Source organism: Aquarana catesbeiana, linkage group LG01 (genome assembly GCF_042186555.1).
Source record: "Aquarana catesbeiana isolate 2022-GZ linkage group LG01, ASM4218655v1, whole genome shotgun sequence".
Classification (NCBI taxonomy): domain Eukaryota; kingdom Metazoa; phylum Chordata; class Amphibia; order Anura; family Ranidae; genus Aquarana; species Aquarana catesbeiana.
In genome coordinates this window covers 487,287,622-487,313,296 of record NC_133324.1, presented here as the reverse complement: position 1 = coordinate 487,313,296, position 25,675 = coordinate 487,287,622, and positions in this window count along the sequence as shown.

Genomic DNA, 25,675 nt, shown 5'->3' with positions numbered 1-25,675 from the left:
AGGGCTGTGTGTTGAGTTATTTTGAGGGGACAGCAAATTTACACTGTTATACAAGCTGTACACTCACTACTTTACATTGTAGCAAAGTGTAATTTCTTCAGTGTTGTCACATGAAAAGATATAATAAAAATATTTACAAAAATGTGACACCAACCTACCCCCTGTGGCAGGCTGGGGGGGAGCTGCAGCGGTGTGGTAAAATATGGTGTCACCTACCTCCCCCTCCCGAGGTAACACCATGTTTTACCACACCGCTGCATCTCCCCCCCCAGCCTGCCACAGTGTGTGGTAAAACATGGTGTCACCCCCCCACTCAAGGTGACACCATGTTTTACCACACTGCCGCAGCTCCCCCCCCAACCTGCCACAATACTCTGTCCTGCCGCTGAGGAGTGACAGCAAGGTAGAGCAGTCCTGCTGGCGAGCCGATCTGTGCGCTGTCACATATGGGATGTGTCACTCCTCTGGCAGGTGTTACCCTGTTAGGGTCTGCAACCCCATAGTGCTGTCACTGCCCCCAGACTGATAATAACATGTTAAAGGTAAGATAATTACATAACATAGCAGTATTTTCCTAAACTACAGGATATTATTACACGATAGAGCAAACAGATTAAAACATCAAGGGGCAGACCATGATAATACAGTAACTGGCATAAACAGTAAAGCAGTATTTATATCTATATATCATGTGGCTGTAGTTTTGGAGCAGTGATTGATCATTTTGTCATGTACCCAGGCTGGGACTTTTAGTCCTCCATCCACAGCTTTCGCCGAGGTTCCCAGCCGAGAAAAGTGACACTAGCCTCAGTGTGCAGCTCTGGCCCCACCCCTCATTTGCATACCTGGGATTCCCCCTGCTCTGAGTTACCAGTCCTCCCTCATTTGGCTCGGGCAGCTCTCTTATTGGCTAATGTTGTGCGGGTTATTTGCATAGTAACCATGTGAGTAAAGCAGGAAGTAGGCTGGCTGTGCAATATAGAGTTGTGTTGTCACCAGTCCAGTATGGGGGGTGCTGCGCCCCTCTGCCAAATTCTGATTGGTCTGTTTGTGCTGGTCACCGGTGCTTGGGGGCTGTGGCTGATCAGCCAGGGGGAGGACTGCTCCCAGCCAGTGAGTACACAGGGTATCCAACATATGCTGTGTTGGATGAGATTGTGTCACCCCTCTGGCAGGTGTCACCCAGGTGCGGTCCATACTCCCATAGCAATGCCACTGCAGCTAGGTATTTTTCATCATAACACAGTTTCATACCATGTAAAAGAAAAATCACTTACATTTATTTATAAAAGCAAAGAAAAAAACTACAAATGTAAGTGTGCAAATTTTGCAGGCATGAAAAAAATCCATCCTCTCACCATCCTGCCATCTCCCACATAACGTGGTGATACCCTGAATGGGGTTGTTGGTAATTACATGTGGGACACCCAGCGAATAGCTGACTGTCTGTATGTGGGGCCAATCATTTGCATGTGATGGCTCCATGAGCGATTATATGAGAGTGGCCGCAATAAGCTGTGGCAATTGTCAGCCTCCCACTGTTTTCAATGAGGTTTGTGCCATCAGTTAATAACCAGGTACACCTGCTGAACCTTTTGCATATTATCGCTAATGGCCCCATTTGGAAGAGTGAATGCCTAAGACAAAAAGATGAATATTTACTAAAACTGTAGCCCACGTTCACATCGGTCCATTTTGACATTGAGGGCCTGCACTCTGGTATGGTCCTTTTCCTAACCTGCCAGGCTGCATGCTCGAATAAGGGTCTGGTATGGACCTTGGGGGGGACCCCACACCATTTCTTTTTATATTTTAGCGTGGGGGGTTCAATCCAAATCCATACTAGACCCAATTTTTATTTAGCTGACAATTCTTTTTATTTACATTCTACTGTCAATGGAGAAGCCCGCTGACAGCTGATGACTCATCGGTTGTTAGTGATGCTGTGGCCGGCTTCCCAGCCCCCTCCTTAGCAACCAGCTATATACAGTGTAAAAAAAAACAAAAAATGCAAATCGCGGCAAAATCACGGTAAAAACACAAGTCCAAAAACGCGGCAAGCACCTCAAAAAGGACTGCAGAAACGCTCAAAAGCAACATGCATAGATGTGAATCGAGCCTTAGGCTACTTTCACACTGAGGCGCTTTACAGGCGCTACAGCACTAAAAATGGCACCTGTATAGTGCCTGTCAAGAGCCTCTTCTGTGTCTCCAGCAGTGTTAATTTCGTTGACTAAAACCAACTAGAAAATTTTAGTCGACTAACTTAATACCATTTTAGTCGACTAAAATATGACTAAAACTAAAACAATTGAGATGACAAAAATAGGACTACAACTAAAATGCCATTTTAGTCAAAAGACTAAAATGGGACTAAAACTAAAATGCTATTTTAGTTAAGACTAAGACTAAAGCTAAATTGAAATTTGACGTCAAAATTAACACTGGTCTGTAGTGCATGTTCATACCTCAATACCATAAATAATAACATGTTAACATTTTCACTCCAGCTGTATAATGAGTTTGGAAATTGTAGAGAAATGCTTAAATAATGCATTACAATTTAACTATACCCATTAGATTTTAAATGACTAAAATGAGTTTTAGTCGACTAAAATCATTTTAGTCGACTAAAATGTCCTGGAGATTTAGTTGACTAAATACGACTAAAACTAAAACAATTGCAGAAGACTAAAATGGGACTAAAACTAAAATGCCATTTTAGTCCTAAGACTAAGACTAAAACTAAATCGAAATTTGCTGCCAAAATTAACACTGATCTCCAGTGTGAAAGCCTGAGGGCTTTCACACTGGAGCGGTGCACTTCCAGGACGGGAAAGAAAGTTCTGCAAGCTGCATCTTTTCATCGCTCCTAAAGCGCCCCTTCCCATTGAAAACAATGGGTAAGCGCCGCAAACCCGCCGGCAAAGCGCAGCTACAACGGCGCTTTGCGGGCGGTCTTAACTCTCTTTCGGCCACTAGCGGGGGTTAAAACCGCCCCGCTAGTGGCCAAATAGCACCGCTAAAATGACAGTAAAGCGGCGCTAAATATAGCGCCGCTTTACCGCCGACGCCCACAACACCCCAGTCTGAAAGTAGCCTTAGGCTCCATTCACACTAACGCGTTTTTTGATGCATTTTGCAGAAATGCATGGAAATTTTTTAACATGGGTTCCTATGGAACATGTTCACATCAATGCATTTTTATGCCTCTGAGTTTTTGGAAAGGGTCTGGGACTTTTTTTCATGCAAAATGCAGCATTTTGCATGTAATAGAATTCAATGGGCATGCAAGAAAAATGCAAGTCCAAAAATTTAGATGCGTTTTTGATGCGTTTTGCATTTTTGGAATTAGCATGTGATCAAACACCTGCCCTTTAAAAATAAACTACCCAGGATGCCTTGAGAACCAGCAAATCCCAGTTTGGACTATAGCAAACATGGTGAGGACTGAACATCTGATTGGCCTGGTGAGGCCAAGAACCTATCTGTACACTCCTTCTGATCCCAACACAAGGATTGTAGAAAACGAGACCAGGGGTGTCTTGAAATTGCCAAGGAGCTGTATCCACAATGGGATATTTTCTCCAAGAAGCAAGCAGACCTCAAATGTAAGTAATATAGAAAAAGTTTACACACACTTGTTAAAATTTGAGTTTTCAGTGATGTAGAAAAAATTAGACAAAGAGAAATCAGTAGAAGAACTTTTTAAACCTTAATGTGACCTATAAACTGTACAAACTCAACAGAAAAAAATACAAAAATCTTTTATGGAGTAGACAAAATAATAAACTCAAATAATGTTGTTGTATAAGTGTGCACATTCTCTTATAACCGGGGATGCAGCTGTGTTTAGAATTAAGCAATCACATTCAAACTCATGTTAAGGAGTCAGTACACACCTGCCATCATGTGCCTCTGACTAACCCCAAAGAAACTTCAGCATTAATTAAAGATGGAAAAAGTTAAGCAAGTATATATGTTTGTCTCATTTTTTTACATCACAGAAACCTGACATTTTACCAGGGGTGTGTAGACTATTAGATCCACTGTAACTATGTATGTGTTCATGTGCAGGATCAAAACATTTTTGAGGGTTTAGTTTTTTTTAATTACTTAGTTACCTAAATACATGTATTTAAATTAGCTACATAAATTTTTATGATGGAGTTAGTGGAGTTCTGCTTTAGATTTGGGCCAATTTTCATGAAAATTGTGCCAAATTTCCTTAAAATTGTTTCAAATTTCCATAAAATTGGGCCAATTTCCATAAAATTGATGCAAATTTCCATAAAATTTGGGCAAATTTCCATAAAATTGTTGTAAATTTCCATAACATTTTGGGCCAATTTCCATAAAATTGTTGCAAATTTCCATAAAATTGTTGCACATTTCCATAAAACTGGGCCAATTTTCAATTAAATTGGGCCAATTCTTCAAAATTTGTTTGGAATTCTTCAGAATTTTTTATACTTATTCTGAATTTCATTAAACTCAGCCTAATTTCTAACAAATTAAAATAGAAAAGAATAGAAAAAGAATTAACTGAGAATGGAAGAAAATATAAAGACCATAACCGTTATTCTCTTTCTATTTTTTTTCTCTGCGTTCAACCACGTTTGTGTCTAGAAGCGTCTGCAGAGCACAGAATGTCATTTTGTGACCCAACTTTGGGGACCCGTATCTCGGGTCCACTTGGTGCTAGGAACCCCAAATTTGGATATGTTGTAGTGTTAGTTCCACTGTGTTAGCAAGTTCCTAGCACCAAGTGGCCCCGAGATATGGGGCCCCAAATTTGGGTCGCAAAATGTCAAGCACTTCTGCAGCAGAGAATGACATTTTCTGACCTGACCTTGGGGCCCCATATCTCAGGGTCACTTGGGGCTAGGAACCCCAAATTTGGATATGTTGTAGTGTTAGTTCCACTGTGTTAGCCAACCACATTTTGGGGTTCATTTGGGAGCACCAAGTGGCCCTGAGATATGGGGCCCCAAACTCGGGTCACAAAATGTCATTGTCTGCTGCAGTTTACCATCATATTTCTGTGTTTTCTGGTCCAAAAAAATAGGGTTCTTTCAAGGCCTCATGCACACGGACATTTTTACAGCCGCTTTTTTGAGCGTTTTTTGCAGCTTAAAAACGCCTGTCTATGTTAGTCTATGGCTTCATGCCCACCTAGGCATTTTTGAGCTGCAAATGGCATAGGCGTTTTTAATCTGTAAAAAAAACCCAGGACCAGTGGGTTCTGAGAGACATTTTTCAGCTGTAAAAACGCTCTAACGCTGATAAACGCTAAAAGATGCTAAAAAACGCTATTGCATGAGGCCTAAACACTCATGCACACGGGATGTTAAAATAACATTATGAAAACGCCAGTAGCTTTGCAGTGATTTTTTAAAAATACATTTCAGCTTTTTTCGACGTTTTAGCAATAGCGTTTTTTTATTGTTTATTAGCGTATTTAAGCGTTTTTCCGCGTAAGCATTTTTTGCGTTTTTTTTTTTTTTTTTTCCAATATTTTTTTTTTTCCAATGGATCAAAAATGTTAAAAATCATTGGTGAGCGACGTTTTTGAGCATTTTTGAGCGTTTATCAGCGTTAGATCGTTTTTACAGCTGAAAAACGTCTCTCAGAACCCACTGGTCCTGGGTTTTTTTTACAGCTTAAAAACGCCTATGCCATTTGCAGCTCAAAAATGCCTAGGTGGGCATGAAGCCATAGACTAACATAGACAGGCGTTTTTAAGCTGAAAAAACGCTCAAAAAAGCGGCTGTAAAAACGTCTATGTGCATGAGGCCTTAGAAGCGCAAATGCGGCTAAATGCGGTACCAGCATTTAGCCGCGTTTTGCATCTGAAATGTTGAAAAATTTAGCGTGTGAACCCATTTTTTGGCTTCTTGAAAAATGAGTTTAAATGCAACTGCCTCAAAACGCAAAAAAAGACTGTGTACATGGACACATAGGATAACATTGAATTAGTTCAGGGGCAGTTGTAAAAAGTGTCCAACTGCCTCTGAATGCACGTTTAACAGCGTCTCGTGTGCATGAGGCCTAATGTTCATTTAATAACATTATTACACAAAAAATAGACAAATTAGGCTATTTGTTTTTAATAGTATCTTAATGTCCGATACACATTTTCAATGCATAAAAAAAATAGAGCATAGCTGGAAAAATTGACCAAACATAAGCTTCACAAAAACACACATTCACAATGTTTAGAAGATCTGTTAAATTTGGTCTATTTAGGCTATTGCATCTAGCTGCCATGGCAGCTGACCTTCTGGAGACATGAAATAGGAACAGAAATTTTCTCGTAAAGCAGCACCACTCCTGCTGCCCCGAGTGGATCTTATTTCAGCTCTCACATGGCCTGATTGGCAAGGCTGTCCTCAATTTGGAAATAAGTATGGAAAATGCTGCACCAACTCCTAATAAGGAAAAAGAAAGGAATAAAGCAGCCAACACAACAATCTGACTAATTGTGAATATATGTGAAACAACAAGGTGTGGCGCTAATAAAGTGTACTGAGCATCAATGGAAAAAACAAAAAAGTCATAGTGAGTGATGGTAATGCATAAGGTGAAAAGGGTTGTTACCCTGAATAGATAGTGATGACACCTATAATATACCAAAAGAATGAGAGAAGAGGGGTATCCCCCCAGAGGAGTAATAAGTGAATAACTAATACCAATAAATAGTAAGGAATGTTGAAAAATGAGCTACATATAACTCCTAATAATAAATAACAGATAAGTGAATCTATTATAGTGGGTGTAATCTCAAAGCTGAATGTGAAAAGCAGATTGTGAATGACCTGAAAACACCCAATTAAAAAATTAACACAGTATATAAACTAACGTGGATATAATAAAAATAAACTCGACAATATTACAGACTTATAGTAAAAATCTGAAATACATGAATGTATCAAAAATGTAGGCATGTGGAATTTTAATGTTCATATAGGCTAATCACGGTGCCAGTATGACACTGTAGGTGCTCCCAGTCTTCATATGTATTTTAATGGGACTGTTAGGGACATCTCTGCATGTAAGGTGATATCTTCTCCCAGCATGACCACATAATCTCAGGCAGATAAATATAAAATGCCCTTACCAGAAAGGGTGGACTCACAGGCCGTTGGCGGTGAGTCAGAAAAGCTTGTACCGTCAAACGGTGGAGTGGATCAAACGGTGGAATGGATCAGATTCGGATCCTACCGGTGGACTTGGCTTGGAAAAGCAGAAAATACCACAAGATGGTGTATCCCTGAAGAGGTTAGATTGGACCCAGGTGTCCTGTTGGACCCACTTCGATCATCAGCCCGATTCCACCTAATCATCGACAGTCCTCATGGAAGGGTAAGGAAAAAAGGAAGAACTTACACATAGTGTAAATCCATTAAAAACGATAAGGAATTTATTGGTATAAAAATTGCAAGGAATTATATCCAACAAATAAAAAATGGGCAGTAAAAGTTGGGCTCAATTGAGCTAAGCAGCGCAGTAAGTGATGGTTAGGGTAAACAAACGGACTTGACGCGTTTCGTCCTCTAAGACTTCTGCTGGGGTGTAAATTTACCTTCCATCTACTGCGCTTTATATAAAATAAATAAAGAGTCATAAAAAACAGCTGATCGCGATGATGTGCGGCATGACTTCTGGGTTCATCTATGTCATTGGCAGTCTCTGGCCATGTGATAAGTAAAAAGCCAATCCTATCTCAGCATGGTTGGTCAGGAGCCAAGCCTCTCTGTGACACTCCAATCAACACTCCTGAGCATTCCTCTGACAGGACGGCCACATGATCACCACATGATCTGACATGAACGGAGTGACGCATGGACCACTCGGAGATTACGTATCATAGGAAGCAGGAAGAGAAGACTGCCTGATACAAGGTTTGGAACTCAAACATGTTCCAAGCACTTGTATGGTCGGAAATAATTTTGTAATGGGTGAATCTATACCACCGGCTACATGTCAATGGGCGTGACAATACCAACAAAGACCGGAAGTCAGGTCACGCAACAGTCTACGACCGATAACAGCCTTACAAACGAATAGTATGCATCATAAACCAATAGTAGTCACATGTATGGCATAACATGTATGTACCTTATATGTACACATGACGTATATGGACATGTCATCAAATAAAAATAATTATATAAGAACTATAAATGCAAAAATTGTACATAAAAGAAGAATCATTTGTCTAACAAGACTGTACCCATGACACAATGAAATATCATGGTGATGTCGACAATACATGTATTGAATCATCATAAGAATTAGGTGTAACAAAAAGTGCATCTTTAAAATAAAAAGATGGAAATGAAAAATGTAAGTAATATGAATACAATTGTATCAGTAAAAAAAGAACGACTGAAATGGAGAACAAAAATTGGAGAACAAAAAAATGATTAATATACTGGAATGTAGGCAGAGGTCTCCAGGCTTACATGGTGCTGCCGAAGGCAGCTAAATAACCAATGCCCATGTAGTAAAATAAATTAGAAAATTATAACTATATGGAAGAGTGAACTTCTAGTGTATATCAGACAGCATATAGAAGAAAATCAAGTATTAATCTAATAGAAGGCGAATGGAGGAAATTTAAGGAGGGTAACAATAATGGGGCGTACACACGGTCGGACTTTTCAGCTACAAAAGTCCGACAGCCTGTCCGACAGACTTTCGACGGACTTTCGACGGACTTGCGGCGGACTTTCTAACGAACAGACTTGCCTACACACGATCACACAAAAGTCCGTCGAATTCTTACGTGATGACGTACACCGGACTAAAATAAGGAAGTTGATAGCCAGTAGCCAATAGCTGCCCTAGCGTGGGTTTTTGTCCGTCACCGTCAGACTAGCATACAGACGAGCGGATTTTTCGACCGGACTCGAGTCCGTCGGAAAGATTTGAAGCATGTTTCAAATCTAAAGTCCGTCGGATTTGAGGCTGAAAAAGTCCGTTGAAAGTCCGGAGAAGCCCACACACGATCGGATTACCAGCCAGCTTTAGTCCGTCAGCGTCCGTTGGACTTTTGTAGACAAAGTCCGACCGTGTGTACGCGGCATTAGTGTATATAGAGATATAAATATTTAGGCGTCTCAAATGATGGGCGCTCATAAAATGAAGGGAACATCAATGTCTAAGATTGATTAATAAAGGCATTGATATCCCAATCAATGTTGTGTCCATGTGGTGTATAGCATTTAATTTGGTGTATCCAAAAAGTTTCTAGCTTGGAGACGCCCCTTATATTGGACTCTCCTCTCCAATGAGGCACAAATTTATCGATGATTTGAAATCTTGTCCCTGATGGGTTTTGATTATGACAACGTAGATAGTGTTTAGGTACACTGTGATTCGTGCGTCCTTTCTTTATGGCTGTGATGTGTTCGTTGACCCGTAGAGCAAAATTACGTATTGTACGACCTATATACTGTTTTCCACAGGGACAAGTAATGAGGTATACAATAAACTTGGTTGTACATGTGGCAAACTGTTTCATCTTATATTCTCTTCCAGTAGTAGATGATGTGAAGGTTTCAATTTTTCGTGCTTTACATATATTAAGCTTACATACTGTACACTTCCGGCAAGGAAAAAAGCCTTTCAGATTGTGAAAGAAAGATGGAGTCCTTGGGGGGTCTATTACGTTGGTGCAATTTGACCCTTCACTGATGATGCACCTTTGTAAATCACTCCAGCTCATTCAGGGAGTAAAGGACCAAGTATGCAATCATTTTTTTATCACTTTCCAGTGTCGGGAAATGATATCCTTGATTTGTTTGGATGGAGTAGTTGGTAAGGAAGGACCATTTATGTCTATTGTCTGTAGATCTTTTCGGTTGTTCATCCAATAGAGATGATCGATCAATTAAAGCGACCCTCTGGATTTCCTGATCAATTTGGCATCTGTCATATCCCTTCTCATAGAACCTTAACTTGAGGGTCTCGGCTTGTGAATGGTAGTCTGATAAGAGGGAACAATTACGTCTGATTCTCATCAACTGGCTTTGAGGTACTGATTTAAGCCATGCTGTGTGGTGACAGCTGTCAAACGGAATATATCTGTTGCGATCAGTAACCTTGAAGAAGGTTTTGGTTTCTAAATGACCGTTAACAGCTGTGATCTCCAAATCTAGGAAATGTATCGTGGAGGTGCTAGCTTCATAGGATAGATGGATGCCCACCTCATTGTCATTTAGATGCAACATGAATCTATCCAAAGATTCCATGTTACCCTTCTACAGGAGGAGGATGTTGTCGATGTACCTGGCCCACAAAGCCAACTGGGGTGGGTCCAGGGCATGGACGACATCCTCCTCCCATTTGGCCATTAAAATGTTGGCTTAACTGGGGGCGAACTTTGCCCCCATGGCTACACCCTTGGTTTGTAGATAATATTGATTGTTATACCAAAAGTAATTGGACTTAGTGGCAAACCGTAGCAGATCCATGATACATCTCTTCTGGGTCCTGGGAATAGCTTTATTTCTTGACAGGAATAGCTCAACTGCTCCCAGACCTAATTCATGGGGTATACAAGTGTATAGAGATGTGATGTCAGTCCTCAATTTGGAACCCGTCATGCTCTCGAATAAAATTATGGAGAGCACAAGTAGCTTTCACAGCCTGTACAGCGTGTTGCATCTTTAGATATATTGGTGTGTGCAACAAACGTCATTTGTTGGCCAGTATGCCAAAAGCACATTCAACAACTCTCATGGCCCGAGTGAGTCTATAATTGAACACTCTCTTTTTTTCTTGGCTCAAAGAATGGCTTGAATAGGGTCTGAGAAGGTGTTCCCCTAGCACAAAAGCTTCATCAGCCACAAACACATACATCATTGCAGGCACAATAGTTCCAGGGAGTGGTGTATTGGCTGGTAGTCCCAGCCTATTTTCTTGCAGAAGATGCCTTAAGGTTGAATGGGTAAATATACTAGAGTCTGAGCTTCTGCCGTAGGACCCTACATCAACATATATAAAACGGTAATTGGCATCTGCCATTGCAAAAAGCACAAATAAAAAATATTTTTTATAGTTATAAAAGCTGCTGCCACTGCCTACTGGATTCTGGATGCGTATATGTTTTCCATCAATAGCACCCACGCAATTTGGGAAATTGCACTGCTGCCAGAAGATATCTGCTATCTTTGCCCATTCATCAGTTGTAGGTTTCGGGAAGACCACCTTTTTAAGAACGTCCCAAATGATGGAGCACCTGTCGCGGATTAGGTAGCTAGCAATTTATTTCTCAATCAAGAACTGAAAATGCAAACTAGAAATGGAGTGTCCAAGTGCCAGGTATCTGAAATTAAAACAAAAATATGTTTTCGTTGTTTTGCAGTAAAAGCTTTGCAAACCAGATGGCGTAGTGCCAAGGATAGCTTTAATAGTCATTTTAAAAAGGAACGGAGTATGAAAAGTGGTTCGGCTGCAATGTCCTTCATACCATACTCGTATGCCAAAGACCTTGACTTTTTGAGACCCATTCTGGAGATGCAAAGGTAATTTTTTTTAAAAAGGGTATTATGAATCTGTGTTTCTCTGCAATTATTACCCACACCCCCTAAAAACAATGATCTGTTTTGTTGTGATTTGCAGCACAGACACCTGCTGGGACGATGAACCTACAGAAGAAGACTCATCAGCGCAAACACAGGAGCCTACAAACCCAGGATCTCCAAATCAGCAAATGGCTGAGATAGCTGGAGAAGAGGAACAGGAGGAGGGGGGGCTGCTGCACCAGTGCGCACAACTAAGGGGGGGTGCCACCAAACGGGCAAATGAGAGAGTCAGAGAAAATGTACACTTTATTAAAGGATCTGTCAGATCGTTTTACAGGGCAATTGTCTCTCTCCCAACAATTTGCCAATACCCTTGTGCCCTATTTTGACCAGGTGCCCGATGCCATGAAAATGGATATGCAAATTTCTGTGATGCAGACCATCAAATCATATATCCCCAGTCCCCAAAATATTTTCCAGACAGACAGAAATCTTCCAATGCAGACAACCAATTATGCTTCTTTCCAAAACACGCCTTTATATTAACAGAAGCCTATGCAACAAAGTTACAGACCAGGAAATCGATACCCATCTAGACCAACACTTCGACAGCTTGATCACCACCAACCTCCTCTACCATCTGCACTTGGGCCACCAGGATCAGGTTTTGGAGCACCAGATGTGGGCAATAGGGGGCCACCTTACCGTTTCACAAAACAAATTGTGGGTTAAAGTATAAAGCAAAAAGTTAAAAATTACCTCAATGTAATAATTAGCCTTTCAACTGGTGGAATGTAGTCCCTGAAGGATGTGTTCTGACGTTGCAGTTTGCTGCCTAGTAAACCAAGCAAAGCATCAAAACTGTGGGCAAAAAAGGCCATTGAGAAAACCACAAGCACAATGTCACCTATACAAGCACCTACATTGAGCCTATTTAGTCAGTAGATTTCACTTTAAAAATTTGTTTAGGGTTATGGTTAAAATTTGTGTTTGGGTTAAGACTAACCCTAACCGAGCAGAGGAGGACGTGATGTGCATGTGACGTCCGCACGGGGGAGGAGCCTAGCGCCGGCTCCAGTGGAGGTGTAGAGACAGCTCATCCCAGATGATGCCTCATGGGGTCAGAGACCGCGAGATGCCCGGACAAGAGCAAGCGCTTGGCCGCTCTCTGGTCTAGCTTATCCCCCCTGCCTTTCCCCCCTTGCTGTAGCTGCAGAGGCAGCGGTGTGAAGCTTCCCTGGGTGCCCCTCGGACTGGGGGTAGTCGTGGCCATGAACGGAGTACTCCATCCCCTCTGACAGTCTGGATAGAGGAGAGCAAACAAGTCCTGGCTCGGGGACCTGAGGTGTGGAGCTGTAGCCTATCCACTGAGGAACTTCGTTGCCTGTAATCGTGTGGCAGGGAGCATCTAAAAAAAAAAACAAACACCAGCTAGTATCCGCTGTTCTGTGACAGAAGAAGCAAGGTATGAGAAGACATGTTGATGTATCTGTAACCTGTTAACATTTCTAAGCATGAACTGTGGACATTAGACCTGGGATGCTTGTTGGGAGATAGGAAAGTAGGAAGATACATGCTCTCAGGTCTATTTGTGGACACTGATACTTGCCATGCTTTGTAAAGGGTTGGCTGAAGTCAAAGGTTACTCCCGTTCCCCTCCCCCCTGTACAATGCTGTGAATGAATATATACTAGTGGACAGTTAACTCGATACGGCCAAACAGAGTCAGCAACATCACTGTTCGGCCCGGGGCTGAATCTCAACAACAAATCGGTGTGAGCAAGAAAAGGGAAAGGGAAAGAGGAAAAAAAAAGAGAAAAGGGGAAATAAATAGGGGGAAGGAAAGAAGAGAAAAAAAAGAAAGAAAAGGGGGAAGGAAGGAAGAGGAGGAGAAAAGAAAAAGAAAGAAAAAGGAAAAACTCTATAAAATTCCAAAAGTTTTGCGAGGCTGTGCACGTGCCCCGTAGTGCCCTGTGGGATTATATGAACTGTCTCCATTATATGCCTCATCCCTCCGATTTGCTAATGCTGGTAAGCAGGGTGTGTTCCTTTCCCAACTAGCGTCTGGTCTTACAGCCAAAGACAGAGGACTTATGAGGGGAACTGGGGCAAGAGACCCCCCATCCATATTCAGTATAAACAACTGTCTGGGCTGGATAAGGAAGTTGTCCGTTTCTATACACAGCATATGTGTGAGCAGCCCTTCTCTCGGTTTTATGGTTTGGGGTGGAAAGGGGACTGTGAAAGAGAGAAGCACCTGGAGGCATTGACCGTGATTTCCCCTTCTCCACCCAATTATAACGAGGGGTAAACTGCCGGCAGAAAGGGGAAGCATGAGAGGTCGCTCATCGCGAACAACTGAACCCCAGAACACGAGGGAGAGCCTAAATACCAGCTCTATTCAAAAATATTTAAAAGAAGTAAGCGCAAAGAGCCCGGGGATGGAGGCTAAACAACCAGGAACAAAGGACAAGAAGAAAGAACAACAGAAACAAAAGGGGGGACAGGGGGGCAGAACCCGTGAAGAGCTGGACTTTGAGGGCGCGTCCGCTTGGAGTGCCGCAGATGAACAAAGAATAATGGCCCTGGTACCAAGTAAAACAGACCTGAGCGAAATGTTCACCAAATTAGAAAACGTGATTAAAGCTGAAATTTCAAATGCCCGAGCAGACATGGGACACCTCCTCCGCCGGGTGGAGGAGGTAGAAGAGGTCTCAGGGACTCAAGCTAAAGAAATCTCGGACTTAAAAGATCAGGTCAGTAAAATGCGGAATGAAAATCGTACATTGGCGTTTAGATTGGAAGAACAAAAGAACCAAAGCCGGCGACAAAATTTACGCATCAGATTCATCTCAGAACAACAAAATGAGGATCTGGGGGAGAAGATGAAGATTTTCAACCCTATTCTGGGCAGGCGAGAAGAAGAAGCCTTACGGATTGACAGGGTACATAGAATAAGAAGGCCCCCCCATATAAAGCAAGAAATCCCAAGAGACGTCATCGTCAAATTTCATCTGTATGAGGACAAAGAAAGAATTTGGAATAACTTAAAGGGGGCTCCCCCAATAAAGTTTGAAAATAAAGATTTGCAGATATTTACAGACCTATCAGCGGGAACTCTGGCGCGGAGAAGACAGATGAGACCAATCCTAGATCAACTCAGGAGATTGAATCTCAAATATAGCTGGGGGTTCCCAACATCCCTGATAGGTATAAAGGATGGAAGATCATGCAGGATGAGATACTTGGAAAAGACTCAGGACTTCTGTAACAGTCTGGGCATCCCCATCCCTGATATGTTATAATCATAAAGGGGAGGAGGACTTAGGGGTGTGGGGGTGTGGGGGGATACCCCCTTTTTTTTTTTTTTTTTTCCTCTCCCCCCCTCCCCTGCCTTGGGTGGTATAAGGCATAAAGTGAATGGACTCAAGTTGCGTCAGGACAATGAGATGGGGATCAGGTTGGGGTGGGTCATTTGAAGTCCCTCCCTAATTATATATTTTCTGTGCAGGAGAGGGGGGTTTGGAGGTGGGCGGGGTATTACCGGGATGGGGCGCTCTAAATTTACGCCTCCTGTGCCTTTCTCTCCCTAGGGAGGGGCGGGGGCGGGTGCTGGATGCTGGCGCTGGAGCTACACCTCGGGGGAGGAGTCCCGTAGTTTGGAATTGGAGTAATTCCATGCCTGTGGGCTCGGGGTGATATTCTTGCCAATGGGGGGGAGGGTGGGGGACGAGGGGGGGCGGGAGGGGGGAGGTGATGGGGGGATGAGTATGGGCAAGGGGAGGGAGGGGGGGAGGTGGGGGAGGGGGTTACTGCAGGATGTGCTTAAGAGGAGCATGGGGTACGGTAGAACAGCTGGTTAATAGATATGCCAGAGCTTAGATTTATTTCCTACAATGTGAAAGGGTTAAATTCGCCCAGAAAAAGACACAAAATATTAAGGGAACTGGATCACCTGCGGGGTGATATAGTTTTCTTACAAGAGACACACCTGACCTTAGGCACTAGAATTAGGCTATTTTCTCCTAAGATTCCTCAATGGCTTTATGGAGACTCTCCTGATAGGGGGTCGAAGGGAGTTGCCATAGGGTTTTCAAAGGCTTCAAATTTTTCACTAAGGGATAGAGCGATAGACCCTGAGGGCCGATATATTTTTCTAAAAGGTAATATTGGATCGAGGGTGATTACACTAGTGAACGTTTATTGTCCGAATAAAAATCCCACAGTTTTTTTGGGTCAAGTATTGAAGAAGTTGTCGGAATTTGGGGAGGTAGTTTTGGGAGGGGATTTAAATTTTTGCTTCGTCCCTGATCTGGATGGTACGTCCCGTGCCCAGGGGATAGGGAAGGTGCCATTGGGGGCAATTAGGCGGAAGCTGCATCGTTGCCAGTTAATGGACGTGTGGAGACTGCAATACCCCAAAGAGAGAGATTTCACCTTCTTCTCCCCTGTGCACGTGACCTACTCCATATTAGATTATTTTTTTGTTGACCATAGTTTACTGGAAAGGGTCGAAGAAACAAGAATAGAAATAATGTCTCTCTCCGATCACACTCCGGTCACGATGAGGGTGAAGATCCCAGAAGTGCAGGGGCGGTCCTTCTCGTGGAAATTGAACGAGGACCTGTTGAGGGACCCTAAGGTGGTTGAGTGACTCCAGGATGAGGTGGATTTTTTTTTTAAATCAAATGACACGGGAGACGTGTCATCGTCCATATTATGGGAAACACACAAAGCTTTCATTCAGGGGGATCCTTATTTCAATAGGAGCAGGTTTGAAAAAAAGAAAAGAGAAGAAAGAGGAAAGCTGAAATTTTTTCCTTGGAGCAAGCACATAAAAAAACAAAGGGTCAGGACCAGAATTGTTATCATCTATTAGTCGCTAAGAGGGAGGAGTTAAGGGACATGATGGAGCAGGAGGCTAAGAGAGCCACTAATGTTATAACCAGGAATAACTACTACTGGGCAAACAAGTCTAGCAAACACCTGGCTAGACTAATAAGGAAAAAAAGAAGCCGGAACTTTATTGATAAAGTATTTAACAAAGGAGGGGAAGCAATAGTAAATAGCGTTGCTATAGCAGACGAGTTCAAAAAGTTCTATGGTGACCTTTACTCGATAGGGCAACAGGGGGCAGGGGATAGTGCCCGACTAGTTAGGGGCAAGGAATTTTTAAAAGGAGCAGGATTAGTGGGCCTGCCTTCTGAGGATAGGGATCTCCTGGATAAACCCATTGAGGAAGAGGAAATATTAGCCGCCTTGAGGGACTCCCCGAAGGGAAAAAGCCCAGGTCCGGATGGTTTCACCTCCATTTATTTGGAGAAAATGAAACATATTTTGGTCCCTAGGCTGTGCCGGTACTGGAACGAACTTGGTTCCGGATGTGGAATGGTAGCCGAGGCACTGACCGCCACGATCACCTTGATTCGGAAAGAAGGGAAAGATGCTAGGTTGTGTTCAAGCTACAGACCAATTTCACTGCTGAATGCAGATGTCAAGTTATATGCAAAAGTGTTAGCTAATAGACTAAAAGGGAAAATGACAGCATTAGTGCATCTGGACCAGGCGGGTTTTGTTCCCGGTAGACAGTGTAGGGACAATGGGGTGCGGGCGGTGCTGCTGTCGGAATTCTGAAATAACGGCGGGCCCCCAGCTCTATTCCTGTCAGTTGATGCTGAAAAAGTGTTTGACAAGGTAGACTGGGGGTTCATGACAAACACTCTGGAAGCCCTGGGGTTTGGCCCGAGGTTTATTTCCTGGGTCAGGGTTCTTTACAGCAGCCCTGCAGCGGTGGTAAGAGTCAACGGGGCCATTTCAAAACCTTTCAGGATGTTCAACGGTACAAGGCAGGGCTGCCCTCTTTCCCCGCTCCTGTTTGTCCTGTCCCTCGAACCTCTATTGTCCGCTATTCGTAAATGCCCTGATTGTAGGGGTGTAATGGTTGGAATGGAGGAACATAAACTAGCGGCATTCGCCGATGACGTTCTGTTCTTCATTACAAATCCCAGAATAACCCTCCCCAACGTGCTCCAGATCATCAGAAAGTATGGAGATGTCTCAAATTTTAAAATAAATCCCAGGAAGTCCGAAAGTTTAAACATTAATTTGGGCATGCAAGAAGAAGAGCATCTAGCTGCAGTTTTCCCTTTCCCATGGAAAGGGGAAATTAAGTACTTGGGGATTAAACTAGCCAATACTTTTAATAAATTGTTCCAAAAAAACTTTATCCCATTGTTAGATGAGATTAGGCAAGAAGTGAGAAGACTACGTACTAGGCCCCTCTCATGGTTTGGGCGAGTAAATGCGGTCAAAATGAGTCTAACGCCTAGACTTCTGTATAAATTCCAGATGTTACCCATTCCTCTACTAAGGTATTACTTAAAAGCTCTTAGGAGTTTAATTAGCGAAGCTGTCTGGGGTGGCAAAAAACCACGTATCTCCTACGCAATATTGAGCAGAGGGAAAAAAAAAGGTGGAATAGCTCTACCAGACTTCAACAGGTACTACATTTCTGTAGTGCTATCACGGGTCACGGAATGGTGTAAAAAAGGATCGGATAAGCGTTGGGTCCATATTGAGCTCTTGTTGAGTAATACTAATTTAGGACACTCACTTTGGAACCCCCCAAAATTCAGAGCACTTAGCACGAACACATCTTTGTTAACGTATAACACTTTTAAATATTGGGACATGGTACACACTCAGCATAAATGGTCATACAATTCACCACTGATACACATGAAAAACAACTTATTTTTTGAACCTGGGAGGAGGGAGGTGGGAGGGAATTGGTTGAAAGAAGACTCTGTTCAATTAAAAAATTTCATAAACAAGGGGCGAATACGCACATTTTCGGAGCTAAGTATTGAATCTGAGTTATGGGTTATGAATGGATGGAGGTACCTCCAGCTCTCCCACTTCATTGAGAGGTTACCGAAACCTCTCAGGAGTATGAAGGAGCTCAGACCGTTTGAACAGCTCTGTACGAAGGAGCAATCAGGTGGTGTCATAACTCAAATATATAGGATTTTGGGAACAGAGCAGGAGCTGGAGGTGCCCCCATACATCAAAAGGTGGGAGCAGGAGTTGGGGTCACAATGTAATAAAACCACGATAGATAAAATTTTGAGGCTGGTTCATTATCTAGTGGTAGATACCAGGAGAATGGAAATTCACTATAAATGCCTTGCAAGATGGTACGCCACTCCAGACAGGGTAAGCAAAATGGATAAGACGAAGTTAAACACTTGTTGGAGGGGGTGTTCAACTCTAGGAACAATGGCCCATATATGGTGGGAGTGTCCTATCATCAAAATATACTGGAAGAAAATTTTAGGATTGATAAAGGTCATCACTGGGAGGGAAATAGCAGAGGACCCGTGGGTCTGTCTTTTCCACGGGACATCGGAATCAGTAAAGAGCTATAAATCCTCTCTGGTCCCCATAATGTTAGATGTAGCCAAGAGACAGATTGCGTTGAATTGGCTGACCACCTCGAGTCCTTACACTGGCTTTTTTGCCTTAATGAAGTATACAATGTCGAGTGTATGGACAAAGAGGGAGCCGAACCTGAGGAGGAGGACCATTCAGGGAAATGGGCAGTATGGATTAAGTTTAAAAGGACTTGGAGCTATCTAAAGGAGATTATTAGTCTGGCATAATTAGGCAGGTACTTTTTTGCATAGCTGAGAGACCAGGATGGAAGGTGCCCTCTGTGAGCAGGGTCCTGCAGGGTGGCGTGGGCAGGGGGGAGGGGGGGAGGGGGTCAGGAGGGTGTGGGGGATAATCATTTTATTTTTATATACCAGTGTGGATTCGTATTATGAAATATCCCCTGCGGGAAATGTATTGTTATGAAAAATGATAAATAAAGAATTTAAAAAAAAAAAGACTAACCCTAACCTTACTTTACACCCTAACCCTACTTTAAATCCTAACTCTAACCCTACTTTAAATCCTAACCCTAACCCTACTTTAAATCGTAACCCTAAACCTACTTTAAATCCTAATCCTACTTTAAATCCTAACCCTAACCCTACTTTAAATCCTAACCCTACTTTAAATCCTAATCCTAACCCTACTTTAAATCCTTACCCTAACCCTACTTTAAATCCTTACCCTACTTTAAGCCCGCTGTGCGTCCCTGTTCCCCGTTTCAGGGACGAATCAGGGCCGATTTTATGCCTGAAAGACGCACAGCGTTTTTGTGCAGTGCGCTCCGTAGCCGCCCCGGAGATATGTGAACCGGCTCCATAGGGAGCCAGTCACATTCTCCTGCTATGCGAATTAGATGCGGGGAAACGCACATCTAATTCGCATAGGTGTGAACCCGGGCTTAATCCTAGCCCTAACCCTACTTTAAATCCTAACCCTACTTTAAATCCTAACCCTAACCCTACTTTAAATCATAACCCTAACCCGACTTTCAAACATAAGCTAACTCTAAACCAGAGTAGGGCTAGGTAATGGTACTAAATCAATAACTCACCTTTTATTAGACATCCGTGTGTAATCCATAAACTTGCCTTCATGGGCTTGGAGGTCGTTGTAAATTATCCATAATTGCCCTTTCTGCTCCCTATTGGCAATCACTGGATGCACCCAAAATCTATGTTTTCTCCTTTGTTCTTCTTCTTCAGCTTCCTCTTCAAGCAAAACTGCAGCAGTAGCTGTGGCTACTGCTAGAAAAAAGAACATTGAAGCCAGGATAATCTAAGCACCAAAGGACAGCAAGACTAGGGAGGAAGCAGGAAGTACTAATGTCAGCTGACATTCTGTGATATAAGCAGTGATGTTTTCCAATTGGTTCTTTCTAAAACGCAAAATGAAAACCGCAAAACGCGGCAAAAACGCATGATTAAAAACGCTGCAACCACCACAAAAAACACTGCAGAAACACTCAAAAGCAACATGCATAGGTGTGAATCCAGCCTTAGAGTTCAAAATCTGGTGCAGCTCTGCATAGTAACCAACCAGCTTCTAGGTTTTATTGTCAAAGCTTAATTGAACAAGCAGAAGTTAGAAGCTGATTGGCTACCATGCACAGCTGCACCAGATTCTGAGTGCTGCAGTTTTTTTTTTTAATCTTCTTCTAATTGTGTTACTGGACAGATAACCAGGTGAAAACAAAGAAAGAAAAAGCCTGAGGCCGGGTTTACACTGGTGCGACAAATGCTCCGACATTGGGAGCTCATGTCGCATGACGTGGTAAAATCAATGTTTCCCTATGGGAGCCGTCTTAACTGGTCTGACACAAGTCAGTCCGACTTTGAAAATGCTCCCTACACTACTTTGGTCCGACTTTGATCCTACTTCTACTTATTAAAGGGGGCTCACGGATTCTGATAAGCCCCCGCCCGCAGACCCCGACAACCAAAGGCCAGGGTTGTCGGGAAGAGGCCCTTGTCCTCATCAACATGGGGACAAGGTGCTTTGGGTTGGGGGGCCACAGGGCACCCCCTGTCCCGAAGCACCCACTCCCCATGTTGAGGGCATGCGGCCTGGTACAGTTCAGGAGGGGGGCGCTTGCTCATCCCCACCCCTTTTCCTGACTGGCCGGGCTGCGTGCTCCAATAAGCGTCTGGTATGGATTTTGGGGGGACCCCCCACGCTGTTTTTTCGGCGTAGGGGGTTCCCCTTAAAATCCATACCAGACCGAAGGGCCTGGTATGCTCTTGGAGGGGGAACCCATGCCAATTTTGCAGAAACACACTACAGACCATTTACCATGGTTTTCTATGGGTCACATTCACATCTATGCATTTTATGGAGAGGGCCAGGGACTTTTTTCTGTTTTTTGTTCCGTAGAGTTCAATGAATTAAAAATGTGTATTAAAAAATGCACCTGGAATATGCAAACTGCAACCTGCATAGGTGTGAACCAGACCTAAAAAAAGAAAACGAATACAGCCACCACATTTAAGGATTTCTAAGCTGCAATATATTATATAGCATTTTTTGTTTTTGCGTTTAATGCCACTTTAAAATACAAGAAGCTACCTTTTCTTCTATTATAGAAAGAGGGACTGAAAAGAGCAGGGTCTGATGGGAGGCATTCGTCTGGATGTACTATACACACCTGAATATAACTAAAAAAAAAAAGAATTTGCAAACTCTTGTTTTCTGAGCTTGCAAATTCCATAGTAGTGTTCAGCTTGTGTGCTCTCTTTTGTACTGGAAATGGCAAGTAGCCTTGCAGACACTTGGCATGCATGCAGTCTCATTGGCAGTCTGTGACATCACAGACTGACATGCCCCCTGTTTTGCCCTTTAGATAATGATTGGCAGTAGCTCCTTTCCCAGTCAACAGCACATCACACATGCAATTTCTTTCCTGTTTGAAATAAACTTCAAACAATGTTTCATTGTGCTAACTAGGTTAATTGTACAGTATATGACTGTGAATACATTCCGATCACTATAAGAGTATTTACATAAACGTACTTAGATCTGAGGATTCTTGGACAAAAGAAGTAAATGTATCTGCAATATACATTTAATGGCATGGTTACATAAAATTTACAGATAACACACTTAACAAGTCTTTGAAGTGGAAAGAGTCACAGTAACACCAACTGGAAAGCTGGATGTGATATAATGTGTGGAGAAACACAATCAATGGCTGAAATATATTTCCATATAACAAAATACCAACTAAATATTTTACACAAGCAAACCTTCATATATTGAGCTTCACTAACCTTTAACAACTGCAAAAAAAGTGGTCCTAAATTCCCCAACACTGGTATAAAATATTATAACACTGAACTGTATGTAATAATGTATGTATGTTGTTATCTCTCGCCTTGACTATTGCAACTCCCTTCTCATTGGCTTACCTCTCCATAGGCTATCCCCTCTTATCACCTTACCAACCGCTCAGTGTCTGCCAACCCTCTACTCCAATCCCTGCACTGACTTCCAATCACCCAGCGAATTAAATTCAAAATACTAACCACAACATACAAAGCCATTCACAACTCTGCCCCCAGCTACATCACTAATCTTGTCTCCAAATATCATCCAAATCGACCTCTCCGCTCCTCTCAAGACCTCCTGCTTTCAAGCTCTCTCATCTCCTCCTCCCATGCTCGTCTCCAAGATTTCTCCAGACCCTCTCACATCCTCTGGAACTCGCTACCTCCATCTATCCGGCTATCCCCTACTCTTGCTACCTTCAGGCGATCCCTGAAAACGCATCTCTTCAGCAAAGCCTATCACGTCTCCAACTAATCTCCTACCACTTCCACCAGCTCATTCCCCACAGTTACAATCTTTTGTACCACCTGCCCTACCCTATTAGATTGTAAGCTCTTCTGAGCAGGGCCCTCTTAATCCTCTTGTATTTTATTGTATTATAACTTTATTGTCTCCCTTTTATATTGTAAAGCGCTGCGTAAACTGTTGGCGCTATATAAATCCTGAATAATAATAATAATAATAATAATAATGTGGCATTGAGCTGGTATATGATAATGTGACACTGACCTAGCACATAATACTGTAATAGGGCGTACACACGGTCGGACTTTGTTCGGACATTCCGACAACAAAATCCTAGGATTTTTTCCGACGAATGTTGGCTCAAACTTGTTTTGTCTACACACGGTCGCACAAAGTTGTCGGAATTTCCCATCGCCAACCACGCGGTCACGTACACCACGTACGACGAGACTAGAAAAGGCCAGTTCAGAACCAAGCGCGGCACCCTTTGGGCTCCTTTTGCTAATCTCGTGTTAGTAAAAGTTTGGTGAGAGACGATTCGCGCTTTTTCAGACTCGTGGTTTTCCGATCGTTTTCTGCCGTTCAGTTTGTGCTTGTGGGTTTGTATCTGCTCTTCAGTGTGTGCAGCAAGTTCCGCATGACTTTAATTAGTCATTGTATTCTTGTTCGTTCGTTACTGTTTTTCAGGTCGCTCTTCACAAGCCTTGCTGTTCTTCAGTGCGTTCTGTTACTCCGTTCTGAGCAGCCGACCGTTTTCTAGCCATGTTGCGTATGCGTACTCCTCGTAGAGTTCGTGCTGTGCGGGGGCTTGGTGTTGGGGTCCTGACCTTGACACAAGTCCAGTCCATGAACAGGGTGGGGAGGAGTTCATGGACCAAGAATTGGTTGCTTCAGCGTGACCAGTTCTCTCATATGCCTTTGCTCCGTGAGATCCATGAGAATAATCCTGATGATTTCAGGAACTTTCTTAGGATGACGGACCCCGTGTTTCACCGTTTGTTGGCTTCGCTGACCCCTTATATTAGCAGGCAGGATACCTGCATGAGGCAAGCCATCACTCCGGAGCAGAGGTTGGTCGCTACTCTGCGGTACTTGGCGACAGGGAGAAGTCTGCAGGACTTGAAGTTCTCGACAGGCATCTCCCCCCAGGCTCTGGGTATCATTATCCCAGAGACCTGTTCTGCCATCATACAGGTCCTGCAGAAGGAGTATATGAAGGTAAGATTTTTATCCTTTAATATCACATTTTATTGTATTTAATGTTTGATAATATGTTGTATTTCTTTCCTCATTCCCTAATTACCATGATTGTAATATGCTGTGAATGTCCTCTTTGTCCTCATGCATGCTGGATTTTTATGTAATTATTATTTTAGGTCCTTCATACAGATTGCCCTTCAATAACCTCCACAGCATGGTGTCTCCTGGCCTATATTCACCTCATGTAGTCACTTAACAATGTATTTTTTCAGCTCCATAGTAGTGCTTTACCCCAAACACCCCCTAAAATGTTTGGACATTTTTGCTTTAAATTCAGGCAGAGTGCCAGAGGCTTTTTTTTGTAGTGTCCCCAAATAATTTTTAGTAACCCTCCCTCCCCCCAACTGCTAAGTCAGCTGATACCAATTCTCTATCCTCAATCATCTATCTGCTGACTTTGACAAACCCATACACACTATACCCATCTCTTTTGTGGTCAGATGTATGGATGAATTCCCCAAAGCATGTAGTGCAAGGGCCTGCCTGTATACTTTCAAATGGTACTGTTTAAAGTTTTTGGATCCTATTATTATCTTGATAGGTAATAGCAGAATGTCCAAATGTCCTCAAATGTGTACAGTGTGTATTTATATCTTTGTATTATGACACTTCTTAACTAAGGAGGGGCTGTTCAAAGTAATACCCATTATTTAGGCATTCATCTCTCAATGAAGTGAAGAGGGTTACCTGTCCAAGATTTCCACACACCTCCTATAATGTTAGAAATGGCCCATGAGAGGGGGGGGAGGGGGAATATAATAGGTGCACCTTATACTTTGGCGTTGTTAAATTCCCCTTAATAAATGCTATCTGGAGGTTGCCCCATAATGTTTGTGTCTAATCTGCTTGCCATGTTTCTGAGAAAAAATAGTAATGTTTATTGTTTTTGCCTCAACAGTTTTCTTCCACGCCACAGGAATGGCAGACTGTGGCCTCCCACTTTGCCCAGCGGTGGGACTTTCCTAACTGCGGAGGGGCAATTGATGGGAAACACGTCCACATCATCCCACCACCCAACTCGGGGTCGTACTATTATAATTACAAGGGGTTCAATAGTACTGTAATGTTGGCGGTGGTGTCGGCTAATTACGACTTCCTGTATGTGGACGTGGGGAAGAATGGCCGGATGTCCGATGGTGGAGTCATCGCCCAGACTGAGTTTTACAGGCGTCTACAGAATGGCAGCTTGGACTTGCCAGCTCCAGAGGACAATGTTGAAGGACTCCCATTTGTGTTCGTTGCTGATGAAGCGTTTGCACTGGGGGACCACCTGATGCGGCCATTCCCAATGAGGACCCTCACCCCAGAACAGAGGGTTTTTAATTACCGGCTGGCCAGAGCCCGAAGAGTGGTGGAGAACACATTTGGAATCCTGGCCAGCCGGTTCCGCCTATTTAAGACACCCATCCATATGGCGGAGTATAAACTGAACCATATTATACTTGCGTGCTGTGTTCTCCATAACTTTTTACGAAAACATTCGGCCAACTATGCTGGCTCAGTTGGGCCTGAGGCCGGAATGATACATCAAACCACACTGATGGCGCTTGAAAGCGGCCGTCCTGGCTTGCCCTCCCTGAGTGCCCGTGATGTACGGTTACGCTACCTGGAGTTCTTTGCGGGTAGGGGGGCTATCAATATGCCAGCAAATCTGTGAA